The 14,556-nt window shown below is 35.7% G+C and overlaps 1 long non-coding RNA gene and 1 pseudogene across 1 annotated transcript in view; one reads left to right on the top strand and one right to left on the bottom strand.

Annotated features, from left to right (window-relative positions):
• Positions 1–14,556, top strand: part of LOC141497894 (uncharacterized) — a 100,310-nt gene that overhangs the window by 50,867 nt on the left and 34,887 nt on the right. The window lies entirely within an intron of this gene.
• Positions 1,419–4,229, bottom strand: LOC141497862 (volume-regulated anion channel subunit LRRC8B pseudogene; annotated as a pseudogene).

The raw sequence follows: 14,556 nt of genomic DNA, 5'->3' as shown, positions 1-14,556 counted from the left end.
TGCATACAACAAAAGGCAAAACACAAAGTTCTTTATAGGAAGAAGCAGATATAGTTTCTTAAAGAACCTGATAAAGAGGTAAGATAAATTTCAGAGTTTAAGTGACATATTTGCAAGTTTGAGAACTCATCATGAGCAAACATCAGGGGCAGAGAATTTTTGCACTGTCATTGTTATGAGAGATCATGCATATGGAAAAAATGGAATGTTTTGAGTTAATAGTTACTAATTTTCTGTCAAGTAAATAAGATTAAAAAATTCATTTCTATAACCTCCCTTCTCCCCTTTTCCCCCAAGTTTTTTTTGCTTTTGATTTGGTTTTTTTTGCATGTAAATAAGAATTTGTATCTATACAATAGTTCAGCAACTGAGGAAGAAAGAGGTAGACTTTGAGGATCTCTCTTCGAAAATGCAGGAGCCACTAAATAAATATAGCAGGGGTCCTTGTTCACTCCCCTGATGAAAGACTAGCTATACTGTCCATGACAGTAAATTAAAGCAATTGATTATAGACAAGTAAAGCATAGGTGAATTAAACACAAGACAAACCTGAGAATCCTACTAAAGAAGCAAAAACAGGAAAACATTACTAGAAGTTGCGTAAAGAAATATCGATTATTTCCCGAGATCCTCTGTACCTTAGAAAGATGAATCTTATGGATTCGTAGTCTCCAGTTATGCGATATAAAACAATTGTATATTGTAGATTCCATGAATATAAAACTGTGGGATAATTTTTTAAAATGGGCTTTTGGGGGTAAAATGGGAAGGGAAAAATATTTTTAAAGAGCATGCAAGTTTTTTCACCTTTGCCAAATACCCCGTTCTCGAATTGTGCAATGGCCTAAGGCAGGAGATTTGTTGGGGTTCCTCACTTTGACTCTCCCACAGAGAAAAGAGTAAGGAAGACTCAACCAATGAAAAGAAGTTAGTGTTAAGAGGGGAAAAATCCACCTCTTCAACAATGTATCCAGGCTAATATGTTTGAAGAATATTAATCAAAGTCAGTAATGATGATATTTCCAGACACTTAACTTGATCATCTAGGTCTTAGATGTTAAAAGAGAGAGAGAAAGCCATTTAAAACCAGAAATCTTAGAGAGTTAACTGGGAAGGGGAAGGGAATAACCCCATTTGACTCTTCCAGTTCCAAAGACAATTGTGCCTCTCCACACATTACCAGACTCATCCTGCATAGAGCAGCTCAGTAAACTGAAGGCTGATTAGTCTCAGAAAGCACATACTCTTCAGTGTTACTCTTTTTACCCATGAGGTTTAGGGCTAGATGAGGTCTTGTGTATGTATGTCTGATGCACAGATTCTCCCTATCAGTTTTTCCTTCTTTCAACTCAAACACAAAACAAAAAACAGGAAAAAAAAAACTCCCCCCCAACCCAACTTTTCATTCAAAGTCCCAAGGAATATTTATTTTCATTATATTTTGAGACACAATGAGTCTCCATACTTAGTTCAACATTTATCCAAGCATGTCTGCAACCGTTCTGTAGGGGGAGGAGACAGGGTATCCAGTAGGTTTTCTTCCACAAGCACACAACTCCGCTTCAGGGATGGGCATGCTTCCAACTCTGGCGGAAGGACATCCAGGTGGTTTCCAGTGAGCTCTAATTGTACCAGGTTCGTCAACTCCCCAATGAGTGGGGGCAGAGTTATTAAGCTATTCCTCCCCAAGAGTAAGGTCTGCAGCTTTTTGCACTGAAACAATCCATTTGGCAGCATTTCAATAAAGTTGTGTGAAACTGCAAAATACAGCAGGTTCGTTAGAAACTGGATCTCCTCGGGAATAAACATCAGGTTATTGTAGCTGAGATCCAAGTGGGTTAGTTTGGTGCAGAGGAAGAGTTGTAGTGGCATGTTCTCAATCTTGTTGTGGTCCAGGTAGAGTTGCTCTAGTTTGGAAAGGGTGCCGATCTGGGCGGGAATGTAGGCAATGCGGTTGTGCCAGAGTTTTAAGCACGAAAGGTGCTGAAGATGCTGGAAGCTGATAATTTCTTCAATGGTTTTGAGATTGTTTTCTTTTAAGTTTAATTCATGCAGATTGATGAGGCTGAAAATGGAGTGAGGAATGCGCTCTAAATCACAGTTGAGGAGCTCCAGGCTTTTCAGATTTACCATCTTTTTCAAATTATTTAACACCACCAGTTTGCTTCCTTCATTATCAAGGGACAACTTGTGCAACCCAGGCAGCGTGTCAATGATCACTTGGGGGATTCGAGACAACGTTGTCTTCAAGGAAAGTGTCCTTAGGTTCTTGAGATCCTGAAAGCCCGGTATTGGACCCTGGGCTGTGCTCAAAGTATCAAACATGATGAAACCGGACACATAAAATTCCTTGAGGTTTTTGAGGTGAAATATCCAACGAGGAATCTTCCCCCTTTCTGTAAATTTCAAGCGGAGTGTTTTCAAATTCTCTTCCAAGAAGCTCAGTGCACTGTGCTCAACCAGGAGGGAGGAATGATAAATATTCAGTTCTTTGAGATTGACTAGTGTAGAGATGGCGGGGGGCAGCTTGACTTCAGGAATCAGCTCTAGGGTGAGCACCTCTATTTCAGTCAGCTCAAAGATATTATCGGGGAGTCCACTCAACATGAAAAGATGGAGTTCCACCTTGTCCTGGGAGTTTTTCACCAGCTTGTTTTTTAGCTTTTCCATTGTCCATTCATTATTGAGGTTGATCTGTTTCAGTTTGTTTTCACTTACCTCAGAGAGAAATATGGAAAAGCGTTTGGAGTAGAGTGGGTCGTACTGGTCTGCGAGGTGAAGGATGAATGCAAAGTCATTCTTGACATCAGGGATGTCGCTGTAATTACTTTTCTCTCTTAAAGCCTCGAAGGAATATTCCTTGAGGGAAGTCCTCAGCATCCACCACAAGCTATATGAAGAAGTGAGACCATAGAATAAAACCATAATCACGTAAAATGAAGCGAGTACCTGAAATATCTGTGCTAAGGCATAGACACAGTGGTAGCGTTTATATCCTGTAAAGGCCTGCATGTCAATGGGGCAATCAATTTCTAGGGTGATATAGGTCAAAAAATATGGGACATAAGCTATGATAATGATAAATAAAATGACTTTGATTATGATCTGTCTCATATGTACTCTATAGATGATGTCTTTTTGCTCCACGTGCAATCTGAATCTTTTGACTTTTTCAAAGATGGCTTTTGCTTGTTCCCCTTCTTTTTTGTCTAGGACACTGGTGTTTGGGCTTTCAACACTTGATTCCATGTTTGCCTGCCCAACAAATGACGGCTGATGACTAGCATTGACATTTGTAGTTAATCCATAGTTTGAAAACAGAGCTTTGCCTTTTCTGAAGGGGATTCTTACAGACTGTTCAGCTACGGTTTCCGAAAGGGCACGTGTGGTCCAGGGAGAATCAAAGCACTTATGAAGAATGGAGACAAAATGCTCAATCCTGGAACTGGTGCTGGGGTAGTGAAGCCAGAAGTTACTGCATGCAGCAAAAATGAAGGTATGCAAGAGCACCAGGTAAGGAAAAAATTTGGCGAACCAATGGAGTTGCTTCTCGTAGCACACCGCGTTGATGTAGGCATATTGCTGCTTGTGAAGGTCATTCTGGATCCGGATGGGTGGCATAATTTGGAACAGGGAATTCGAGGAGGTGCTGTTGAGTTTTAGCATTTCCAAAGGCACTACACAATGATTGTTGAATTCTACTTTACAGGGAAGACAGCACAAGATTTTGCTATCAGCAAGTTGAAGAGCTCCCGACAATACCGCCACCAGCAACATAATCAAGGTGAGATAGTACCAGAAGACGTCCCACCATGGTCTTAAGATGTGATATGAACACTGGCTATCTGCTATGGATTTGAGCTCTGATAACGAGAGCATGGAGTTCACTTGGAAGGAGACAAAACAATACACTGGTGAAAGGGAGAAAAACAGGTATACTACTCTCTTCAGTCAGGAGGTCTACACCTTTTGAAGTTTCTTAGGCACAACATCTCTGGCTTTGTCTTCATTCATTTGAAGGCTGATCAGCTAGAGCTGCAACAGTTACAGTTTCTGATGTAGGAATTCCTAATAAGTCAGTGGTGGAGGAGATTAAAAACAAAAAAAGAAAAGTATTAACACGCACGTGGATCTGAGTCTCAGTCCAGATCTGCGCGACCCCAGGGCCTAGCCGCACCGCCTGCAGCCTCGGGATGGCACCGGGCAGCCACACTCAGGGAGCCCCGCCACGGCCCGGCTCGCTGCCTCCCGCCGGCTCCATTGTGACGCGGCGCCTCTCGGTGGCCAATGGGCCTCTTGTAATCATTTAAAAAAAATTTATATATAGCATTGGGATTAAGTGATTTGACCAAGGTCGCACAGCTAGGCAATTATTAAGTGTCTGACATCATATTTGAACTCAGGTCCTCCTGACTCCAGGACTGGTGCTCTATCTACTATAACGCCCAGTTGAACCTTCTGTAATCATTTTTTACTTTGGTCAACTCTAAAACCATAGTTAATTATCACAAGATTGGCATTATTGATGATGACAATGCTAGGTGTTTCTAATGATAATTTTTTAATATTACACTTATATATCTATATATTATATTGACAGTCTGCATATATGTTAATATATGTAGATCGTCATAAACTTAACCATTTAAAAGAGTTCATCCTAAGCATCTACATGGGAAAAATCTAAATGGATAAAAAATTTTGATTTCCCAATTTATGATATGTATTTAGGTGGACAAAACAAAGAACTTGTTCATCATTATGTATGACTTGGACAGAAAGTACAAATTGACAATGAGTTGGGTCAGAATTAAACAGGTAGAAAAGTGCTGTACTACATTTAAGAAATTACAAAGCTCCTTTAATGACGCCCCCAAGTTTCTCAGATAAAAGTATGTTTCTAACAACAATATTTTCCTATAAGCTTTTATCATTTCAAAGCATAATATACCACAATCTCTAAAAAGATAAAATTGTAGGTCATTCAAAAGGCAAGGAAGAAAGCAAAATGAATGAGAATAAGATTCAGCAAATTATGAGTCAAGAGCTATGAAATGCAGAGTTATAAAACCTATTAAAAAGGACAAGGAAGTGAGTCAGTCATGTAGAGGCAATGAGGCATAACTGATGAATAGCCTTTGTTATCCACTAATATACCTTCTATCTAAAGAGATATGAATGCAATCTTTCAGAAAGCAAAATAAAAACTAGAAAATAATATTTTAAAATTATCATGGATTGGGCGGCTAGGTGGCACAGTGGATAAAGCACCGGCCCTGGAGTCAGGAGTACCTGGGTTCAAATCCGGTCTCAGACACTTAATAATTACCTAGCTGTGTGGCCTTGGGCAAGCCACTTAACCCTGTTTGCCTTGCAAAAAAAAATATCATGGATTATATTACTTTCCCATGTAATTCGAGAGTCCAAACTAGTAGTAGGCAGATTTTGGCTCAATATCAAAAAGAGTTTCTTAATAATTAGGACTGTGTGAAAACTAAAAAAAAAATCACTTAAAATGCCTAGTTTGACATGATTAAGCAAAGATTAAATTTTTTATTCTTTACAAGGCATTGAAAATGCAAAGATGAAAAATTATATAATTCCTCTCCTCTGAGAGCTTCCAATTTGATATTATGTACATAAATAACTATAACCACACTGAAATATGATTACATGGCAAAGGTCAAAAATAGCCTCAGAAATGATGAAAGGAGGTATCATTCCTTTTTTTTCAAGGCAAACAGGGTTAAGTGGCTTGCCCAAGGCCACACAGCTAGGTAATTATTAAGTGTCTGAGACCGGATTTGAACCCAGGTACTCCTGACTCCAGGGCCGGTGCTTTATCCACTGAGCCACCTAGCTGGCCCAGGAGGTATCATTTCTAATAAACACATTAAGGAAGGCAGCATGGAGAAGGTGGATCCTCCAAAATACAGAGGGTAATTCTGATATGATTGATTTGGGTAAAAATAGTTATAAATCTATATAATTCTTGTGCAGTCATTGACTAGCAACTTGTCAGGGATAGTGAAGAATTCATACTGTAAGTATATTTTCACCTAGTTGATAGCAAAAGTCTTTTCCAACTCTGAGATGACAGATATACCGATAATAATTTCATTATTCATTATTTCATTATTTTGGAACTCCTGACATTGATTGTTTGCAGTGAGTTTAGTACAATGCTTAAATACAGAGCAATTGTGAAATAAATTCTAGTTGCAGATTAGGTGACTGACTGATATAGTTTATCCAAGAAAATCAGCCTCACCATTCTATTCCTTTCTGACTCTGTCTTTCTGTCTGTCTGTGTGTCTGTCTGTCTGACTCTCCCTCTCTTTCTCTCTTTCTGTGTGTGTGTGTGTGTGTGTATGTGTGCATGTAAACACACATGCACATGTGCACACAAGCAAAAGGTCAGAAGACTGAAAGAGGGAAAAATACAAAGGAAACCTTTATATCCTGTTGTTCTTGGAAGCAATGAAAACAAGTAAATCACTTAGGGTTTTTTTTTTATTAAACTCATCCAATGAGAGATCATCAACATTTCAATTACAAACATAATTCAGGACAGAAGAATAACCTGTTTTACATTTGTCAAAGCAGCAAATATTATGTCATTGCTGAAACTGTTTTCTTTTTTTTAACTGAACGGTTAAAGGGTTTAGGTTACATAAGCAATTAAATACAAATCATAAAAATCAAGCACTTATTAAAATCAGTTGAAAAATCTGAAGCCAGTTATGGAGCCATTTCAAGGGCAAGGATACAAGGATAACTAAAATGTAGAAGGCAGGAATAAAACCCATGCAGCTTTACAAGTATCTCAATTTTACCATGAAGTTCAGCCAACCAAAAGGGAAACTCGAAAACCTGTAGGTCTTTAAGCCACCAATTAAATGACTTTGGGTTTAAAGTGTATCAAAATGAAGAATCAGGGTGTTCTGTAAACACAAGAGTCTGAAATCTGGGTACCATATTATGGTAACATTTATAAATACTTTGCTAATGATTAGTACAACAACTAGTAGATACTTCTATTTCTTAATTGTTTTAAGATGTATTTCTCCAAAAAAAGCAAACTTGGAATGAATAAATTATAATTATTTTTAAAGGAATTATATTTCTTCCAAATGTGATAAACAACATATCCTTATTTCTATCCCAATAACTTGTTTCTTTACTTAATTTTCTATTCAACAGTTTCCTAAAAAGAATTGAAATAGTTATTTCCTAGATAAATAAGCTAGATGTACCTGTCATTACTAAAGAATAGAAACCATTCTTCAGATGAAAATTGTACTCATCATTTCTGGAAAAAGATAAAAAGACCTTTTGTTACTGTAAATTAATGTTTTTTTGCCTATTCCTTTTATTTTATTATCTTTCCTGTAACTCATTGGTATTATCTTATAGCTTGGTCTTAGTCTTAAAGAATTTCTGTGGGCATCATGAAGGTAAAGAAGTTGTTAATTAAGTATGCTGATAATATATATCCATATATCCATATAAACTAGAATTCATGCTGTTTGTTTCCAAGGCTAACTCTTTATTTACCATACTTCTTATCCACAAAGTAAAATGGAGAATTACAGAACATTTTTAAAGAAAATAGGAGCTTTGTTGAAACATAAATCGACTGTTCATTGTCTTTTTTATTTAAATTTCATAAATTAACTCTGATTTTTGGCTTTGCATTATTTTAAAAAAGTTTTAATGAGAAACCTTCAGGGTTCCAGAGCCTTTTTATGAAGAAAGAAAAAAAAAGAAAGAAAAAGGGAAGCTCAAAAGGCATCAGAAAGCCCTCACAGAGAGAGCTATACTGAAAACAAATTTCATAATAAAAGAAGAATTGAATCACCAAAACCTTTGGGGTTCTCTTTGTATGAAGAGAAGGTGTAGGGTTCTCTTGGTATGAAGAGAAGTTGTAGGTGTCAATTGGAACTCACTAAAATCTCATGGGTTTGGCATTTTATACCGGACTCAAACCTTTTGGTGTTTGTTATTTACTCTTGGCAAAACATGACATTCTGTTTCTAAGAAAAGAGGTTTACGAAGGCTCCAAAAACCTTGGACATCAAATAGCTCTTACAAAACATTTTGATGATTTAAGTGTAAATGAATCAGAAACATATGGATGAAATTTCACTTAAAATACACATGGGTTTAAGAATTAAGGGGGGGGGAAGTGCTTGGCAAAATGAGTTTTTTGTTTGACTGAATCCAAAAGGTTTGAAAAAAAAAAAAACAATTTGAGTTGTTTGACAAACCCAAAGTCCAGCTGGTGTCTTCTGTCTTTTACTAAGTACTACATTCAACTCTTTGCTTAGAAAAATTTGGGTCCAAGTCCCATTCATTGACTTGATGCAGATGCATCCTTGACCCTGTTCTATAATAAATAGCATGTAGCTATTGAAAGAATGGCCACTAGGGGTAGCTAGATGGTGCAGTGGATAGAGCACTGTACCTGGGGTCAGGAGTACTTGAGTTCAAATGCAACCTCAGACACTTAATTATTACCTAGCTGTGTGGCCTTGGGCAAGCCACTTAACCCCATTGCCTTGTAAAAAAACAAAAAGTAAAAAAAGAAAAGAAAGAGTAACTACCAACAGCAATTAGAGGTGCTGTGCATAGGGTTAGACATTTAGTTGGGGCTGTTCTATTTATCATTAAGAATACCTGCTGTTCAGGCACCAGGCTGCATGTCCAAAGATGGAGACCAAAGCTCCTTTTTATTATTTGGAAGTACAAGAAGTATAGGTTTCCTTTCATGGCCAAGGAAACCTCTCATAGAAATCAACCCTTGGTATGAAAGTAGCCTAGTGAGTAATTCTTTTTTAGATACTAAGATACTGCTAATGATATCATACTTGCTCCATTTGTTGGCATAGCATCTGCAGCATAGCATATAATTAGATAAAATTCTTGGATAAAATAATAGCAGTACAGAGTATAGCTCACATTGTTGCAGGGCATAAATGAATTTTTTGGCAAACATATTTGAGCCTTAATAGATACAAATTAAACTGTATTTTCATCATTATTTATATAAATGATAAAGGACCCTTTGATAGTTCCATTATTTCTAATTATTCAGGCATAATTTAGTAAATTTCTGTTTTAGAGCAGCTAATATATACTCTAATGAAAAGAGAGTTAAGGCATACAAAATAAGAGACTGAGAGTCAGAAGGACTGAGTGAGCATTCCACCTGTGCTCCTTACTCACTCTGGGATCATGGACAAATCATTTAGTCTCCTGAGACTTATTTTTTAGTCCTAAAAATTCGAATAATAAGAGGCTAAATCATACGTGGCTGATATAGTAAAACAATGATTTTAATTTGATTCCTTAGACTTTAAAGAGGAGTTATGTAACATATCTATGGCAGCCTTCATCTAAATAACATCAATCTGCTTGAACTGATACTCCCCCCTGAAACTCATGAATAATTCTTCTCAGGAAATAAATGTTAAATCCAGGATACTGTATCTTTTCACTGTTACCTGGTTAATGACTATGCATCTGTCTCTGGTATCCTGGGAACAGGCAGAAAGTTTATCCACGTAAGAAGATACTATAAAAGAAAAACAACTCATGAATCACAACCAGTTAAAATATTTATGTCAAATGATCCAAAGTAATGTAATGATGGAAGAGGAAGTACTTTGGAACTTGTTATTTTCTTTTAAAAAGTTACATATTGACAGCAATAGTTTAAAAGCATTTAAAAATTTAGAGACTTTAAAGATGATAAATTGTACATGTGATTTTCCTGTCAGATTTCCTGTAAATAAATCTTACAAATGACTTTTATTGAATTTGGAACATGAGGAATAATTTTATGGAAAGAGAAAAGTATTACTGTTCCTTTTGAAAATATTGACACCTGCAACAAAGTTTCAGAATATCCCTTAGACACATTCTGGGGGCATCTAGGAGGTGCAGTGGATAGAGCACTGGCCCTGGAATCAGGAGTTCAAATTTGGCCTCAGACACTTAATAATTGCCTAACTGTGGGACCTTGGGCAAGTCACTTAACCCCATTGACTAAATTAATAAATTAAAAAAATACTTCCTGATTGTGTGTTTTACTTTGTAAAGTGGATAAACATTCACTAGACTTGATCTCAAAGTGATGGGAAGTATTGTATGAAATTCTAGAACCATCCCATTTTTGGGGTTTTTTTTTGGTTTTTGCACAGATTTGAGGTTAAATGACTTGCCCAAGGTCAAATAGCCAGTAAGTTTCAATTTTTTGAGGCTGTATTTGAATTCAGGTCCTCCTGAACACCAGGGCCAGTGCTCTATCTATTATACCACCTAGCTTCCCCAATTTCATTCCTTTTTAATGCAGTTCTAATCTGGAAATAGGCCATGCTTTAAAATCATTAGTTGACAGAACTATTGGGAGGGGGTGGGAATGTAGATTGTGATAATATTTCAATACAACTAATGAAACTAGTTTTGAGGAGAAAAGTCACTTTTCCCAGGTTCCTCAGAGGGCTTATAACATGGTCAGGACTGCTATATTTAAAAACTTAACTGAAACATCTTATTTTACCTTGGAAAATCTATTCTTATCTGCAATGGTTTATTCATTTCCCTTTTGGACTGCAAAAATAATAATCTTTTTCTTCAGTAATAGAAATACACTTTCCTCAGGTCAAACAAGTCCAAGCCTGTGGCAAAGCTGTTGCTACCCATATCCTTCACAAGGACACCAAAAGAGTGGGGAAATTTGTCCCTGTTAGTATAAGCCCAATTGAAACCAAATTGTCATGACCAACACCACCAATTATCATATAAGTTATAGCTCTTATATCTGAAGAAATCAGTGATATTGCCAACTTCTACATGAATAAAAAAATGGAATCTGTCCCTGTGGTGAAAGGATTTGGAGAACAATTGATATGGCATTTTGCTTCATTGATCACCAGTTGGATGATGTCACAAATATCTTTCTCACTTGCACCACTGAACAACTAAGTGGTGTTGATTTTAGACACCCACTGGAAATTTTCATTATTGTTGATGACAACCAAGAAGCCACCACAGCATGTAAACACAATGATGATGATGTTTCTCTTTAGGTAGATATTTTTCCTGAGTCAGATGAGGGTTATTCCTTTATATTGTAGGGATTCAAAGTAATCTTAGAGTAAAAAGATTTATGAATTTATATAGCTCTCAGAGCTTTGATGTTCCTTTCTTCTTCAGATGCATCTTAGATCAATGTCTATATCAGGTCTTGAAAAAAAGGATCTCATATATATTTGGCTATACAGTGATTTTTTCCTTTTGACCTATAAAAATATTATGCTTATTCTAAACAAAATAAGAGAAATACATTTAAGAATTGACACATATTAAAAAAAAGAAAATCAAAAGGCATTAAAAAAACTCAGTTTTGGGATTCAGGTTGATTTATTGCTGTATTTCATCCCTTTTTCCTTGTGAACTCAAATTGCTGCACACACACACACAAACACACACACACACACACACACACACACACACACACACACACACACACACACAAAGACCCATTTTAGTTTCTTCATCTGTGAAAGTGGAAATAATAGTAGCACCGCTCTTCCAGAGCCATTATGAGAATAAAATGAGACAATATTTATAAAGTACTCTGCAGCAGTATATAAATGTTGTTCTTATTATAAATTAGGTTTTTGAGTTTTAGTTAAAAAATCCAACATTAGCTGTGAACTATGCTTTTTTATTTTATACTTTACTGCTGGCAAACTGGCTTACTTGTCAAGACAAAATATACTTTCTTTGCCTCCTGTTGGCTTCTCCTGTTGTCATGGTCCAAATTTGCCAAGGCACTGATTCTTTAAGATACTGAAGACTGTGTGGCTACTCCACCATCATAATAGGTCAAAAGTTCTTTACTCACACAGAAGCTCTGGGAGAGAGAAATTTGACACAGCTATTGTTGTTGCTCTTATTTGTCTACCTTTCCCCTTTTTTCATGTTTACATGGAACTTTTGGCTTCTGGACCTCATCCTGTTCATGATGTTTGCCTTAGCTCTTGTCTCTTCTCTGGTATCATGACTTCTGAAGATATTCTGGTCTGCCTTTCTGGAATGGAGAAACTCATTTGCACCACACATTAATTTCCACCAATCTCTTTAGTAAAAAAAACATCTCTGTAGACGTCTGTTCCTTCTCTCTTAACCAATATTCCCAGCTACAGGCAGTCTTCTTCCATCAGCATCTAAGACAGTTTAGTGTTTCTGTGGCTTGACTGGGGCATTGCTGCACTCTGCTGGCCATTAAAATTGGTGCGAGGGTTCAAAGAATCCCCTCAACTGCACTTTAACCTACTTATGTTTCCAGCATTTTGGTCCAAAATTCAATGTCTATTAATTGTGACAGGATTTTCTTAAACATGGATTTTCATGATTCATGGAAGTATCAATGAGTATAAAATTTAGTTTTAAAAAAAAAACGTTATACAGAGTACCTGGACTTTAAAAGGTTGACGGTGTTATTTTAATGAAAGACTCATAGCAGTTGACTTGTACTAGTAAACTGTGTTAATAATAAAATTACTGTTTATTTCATTTCTTTCATTTGGCTATGATCATTCCATCGCAGCCATAACTAAATATATCAATGCCACAAGAAAAAATTTTAAATCTTTTCAATGTTGCCAAATCACCTTGATTGTTGCCCATCAACATGATTCTCCACTGGCTCATCTTTTGTAATTATGTCCTTCAATTCATATGGGTCTAGTTCTATGAATCCTAACAAAGGCTAATTTTTGAGACTAGAGAAGATATAGTTAATAGAACATGGAGATTGTACATATATATATATATATATATATATATATATATATAATCTTTATCAGATAACTTGCTGAGGAGGCAAGAAAGGAGAGAGGGAGAAAAATATGGAATGCAAAATTTAACAAAAATTAATGTTGAAAACTATCTTTACATGTAATTAGAAAAAATGAAACTTAAATGAAAAAACATGGACAATTTATTCTTTTGATGATATAAATCTACAGCAAAACTAGATGCATGAGATTAAGTTGTTTTGAAGTTCTATTCCTTTGGTTAATAAGTACTATAAAATAATAGTGACTAATCCACTTTCACAGTTGAAGAAACTAAAATGTGTATTGGGGTGGAGGTGCAGTAATTTGAGTTCATGGCGGGGGAAAAATGCTGAAATCCAACAAATCAACCAGAATCCCAATCTGAGGTTTCTTTATGCCTTAGAATTTTCTTCTTTTAATATGTGCCAATACTTAAATGTATTTCTCTTATTTTGTTTAGAATAAAAATTATCTTTACAGGCCAAAGGGGAAAAAATCACTCCATAATCAAATATATATATATATATATATATATATATATATATGATTCTTTTTTTTCTAGATTTGATACAGGCATTGACCTAAGAAGCATCTGAAGAAGGAAGGAACATCATATAGAATAAGTTCTCGACAAGTCCCATATTGAATTTTAAACCAGTAATAACATTATCTATATGCTATTTTATTTTCACTTATTTTTTAACTATTTCTCAATTACATTTTAATGTGGTTCTTGTTGAGACTGCATTACAGTACATAGACTGTGTGTTAGACACTTTTGTTGTAGAAAATTGATTGAAGGGAAGTAGGTGAGTAGCAAAATCATTATTTAAAAGTACAACAGTCCAAACGAAATGTATGCTTTAATGGTAATAGTGAGATGGGAGGGAATAGATGCATGAGAGATAGTGTTGACTTAAAAATCTACAAAATTAGGTAACTTGTATATATAGGATTTGGTAAGGAAAGAATTAAAGATGATTCATAAATTTTGAGCATCAAAATTGAAAAGTATGGTTGGGTCAATGGAAAAGAGAAGTTGGAAGGGAAAGCAAATTTTGAGGTAAAATGATGGCTTCAATTATTCACAGGACATGCTGAGTTTCAGATAACTAATAGTGAATCACGATGAAGATGTTTATCAGTCAGGAAATGTGAAAATGAGGTTCACATAGCATACTGTAGCTGCACAGAGACACACATATACATAAATATTTATACCTCTGTACCTCTGTATATGTATGTATGCATATTTATACATCTAAGTATATATATATATATATGTATGTATTTAAGTATGTAATATCTCATCTGAACTTTAGTTGTGAATTTCCAAGATTATATTTTGTATATATTTACACATACATGTTTATTTCATGTGCATGCTTATATGTACATATAGACAAATATGCATGTCTGTTCATAAGTATAAACACACATGTACATGAATTATGCATATATTTTTTCAGAGTTATCTGCATGGTAGTGATAAATGAAGCCAATGGAATTTGATATGATCTCCAAGGGAGAAATTAGAAACTGAAGAGAAATAAAATTAGAATCTTAGCTAATAATCACATTTAGTGGGAAGTAGAAGGAAGGTGAAAAAAGGCTTGGCAAGATCCACTAGACATATAGGAGGAGAAAAAGGAGAAAACAGTGACATAGAATCCAAGAGAAGAGAGAATTTCTAAGAGGATAGAAT

This window comes from Macrotis lagotis, chromosome X (assembly GCF_037893015.1).
Source record: "Macrotis lagotis isolate mMagLag1 chromosome X, bilby.v1.9.chrom.fasta, whole genome shotgun sequence".
Lineage (NCBI taxonomy): Eukaryota > Metazoa > Chordata > Mammalia > Peramelemorphia > Peramelidae > Macrotis > Macrotis lagotis.
Note: the sequence above shows the minus strand (reverse complement) of the source record. Positions and strands in the feature narration are given on the sequence as shown.